Source organism: Eulemur rufifrons, unplaced genomic scaffold, assembly GCF_041146395.1.
Source record: "Eulemur rufifrons isolate Redbay unplaced genomic scaffold, OSU_ERuf_1 scaffold_456, whole genome shotgun sequence".
Lineage (NCBI taxonomy): Eukaryota > Metazoa > Chordata > Mammalia > Primates > Lemuridae > Eulemur > Eulemur rufifrons.
This window is the reverse complement of record NW_027183238.1, coordinates 26,937-29,125: the sequence shown is the minus strand read 5'-3', so window position 1 is coordinate 29,125 and position 2,189 is coordinate 26,937. Positions and strand designations below refer to the sequence as shown.

At 53.6% G+C, this 2,189-nt stretch overlaps 1 pseudogene; it reads right to left on the bottom strand.

Annotated features, from left to right (window-relative positions):
- Nucleotides 1–255: 255 nt before the first annotated feature.
- Nucleotides 256–347, bottom strand: LOC138380435 (small nucleolar RNA U13; annotated as a pseudogene).
- Between the last annotated feature and the right edge of the window lie 1,842 nt (nucleotides 348–2,189).

Sequence of the window (2,189 nt, the reverse complement as noted above, 5' to 3'; positions counted from 1 at the left end):
TTGGGACGGATTTGGTCTCTCTGGCCTCGCTGCCCCTAGGGGTCACCCTGCGATCGGTATTCTTCTCGCGTGGGGCGAGGGGGCGCTCCGGAGCATTCCTCTCCTCTCGGAGTTTCTGTCTGCAGTCTCTCGACTTGCTCTCACTCCCCTACCCTGCTGTGTGACTTTCTTTTTGGTCCTTTCATTTTATCTATTCTCTCTTTGCCTTTTCCTGCCCGCCTTTCCGCTCCCCCCCCCCCCGGATTCATGGTTTCACGTCACGCGGGTGACGTGCCGACACACCAGGAGGCCCTTCTCACACGTGCGCGTGAACACGCAATCAACACGTTTATGAACTAGAAAGGGATCTGGTGTGACTTTGCTATTATTTCCCCTCCCCTCCTCCCCGCGCTGAGAATGAGTTTCCCCGGGCTCGTGTGCCCGCCTGGGAATCGGCTGCAGACGCCATGGCCCCGGGTCGACCACATGTTGCCCTGGGGTCCACCAGATGTCTCTGGCGAATTGGGGCCCTAGGGTGCTTGTGACGGTGTGGTCACTAGGTGTCGCTCTGGGCTCAGTATTCTTCCTTCTCGCTGTGACTTTGGTCTCTTTTTTTCGAAATTTCTTTCTTTCTTCCTCTTTTGCCCTGTTTCCATTTTCCCTTCTTAATCTCTTTCTCTCTTTTTGTTGCTTTTTTTCCACGGCAGATGGGTGATGTGTGTGTGGAGGAAACGCGGCGTCAGGGAGAAGACACATCTCACACGTGCTCGGGAACACCCGATCGTCACGCTTCTGAGTACCGACCGATGGATCTGGTCCCGAATTTTTTAATAGTTTTCTCCTCTCTCTCTCTCTCTCTCTCTCTCTCTCCCTCCCCCCCTTCCTTCTCTTTCCTTTCTCTCCCTTCCTTTCTTTCTTTCTCTCGCTCTCTCGCTCTCGCTCTTCTTTTCTTTCTGACAGAGTCTCTCGTTCTGTTGCCCTGGCTAGAGTGCCATGGCGTCAGCCTAGCTCACAGCAATCTCAAACTCCTGGGCTCAAGCGATCAGACTGCCTCAGCCTCCCGAGTAGCTGGGATTACAGGCATGTGCCAGCATGCCCAGCTAATTGGATATACGTGTGTGTGTGTGTGCGTGTGTGTGTGTGTGTGTGTGTGTATATATATATATATATATATATATATTTTTTTTTTTTTTTTTTTTTTGAAACAGAGTCTCACTCTGTTGCCCAGACTAGAGTGCCGTGGCGTCAGCCTAGCTCACAGCAACCTCAAACTCCTGGGCTCAAGCGATCCTACTGCCCCAGCCTCCCGAGTACCTGGGACTACAGGCATGCGCCACCGTGCCCGGCTAATATTTTTCTGTATATATTTTTAGATACTGTTTCTGTATATATTTTTAGATATATAGTTTCTTTCTATTTTTAGTAGAGATGGGGGTCTCGCTCTTGCTCAGGCTGGTCTCGAACTCCCGACCTTGAGCGATCCACCCGCCTCTACGTCCCAGAGTGCTAGGATTACAGGCGTGAGCCACCCCGCCTGGCGTGTACGTTCTGTATTCACAGACAGACGGAAGGCAGGGAGAATGTTACCCTTTCAAAGCCCGCCCTGCTCGCCTCTCAGCCCACCGATGGCACTCTGAATCCCGTGGCATTCCTTCACTCAGCTGAATTCTTCAGCACCCGACCCCCCCCCCACCCCACCCCCGTGCCACGGGAGTTCGTTCTCATGGCAGAGCCATCGAGGCTGTTGCCACACGTGTTGTAGGTGCCTAGGCAGACTGTGCCCTGGCCCCGAGGAGGTACGGAACCGCCTATCGCCTCGGGAGGGAGGGACAAGATGTGTCCGTGTCCAAGGCGACGTCCTGTCGATCACGAGGAGGCCTGCAAAGGCTCGTATCTGCCAGGCATTGAGCCACATCACATGAAACACCGGTGTGTTCCTTCACTTAGGTGGTGTCGCGTGTTGATACTCACAGAGGATGATAAACCCACTCGCATGCCGGCTGAGCCCCCTGTGTCTCCTCCTCTATCCACTGAGGGAAAAAACCGCAACGAAAGGTAGAAAACCACAGGGGGGGAAGAGAGCCCGTCGCTCTCCCTATGTGACCGTCCGGAGTGCTCGTTCAGATGGGAGGAGGTGTGTTTGTGTGTGTGTGTGTGTGTGTGTGTGTGTTTCATTGATTTTGGTGCCATCTTTTCTCTGCAGCTGCGTC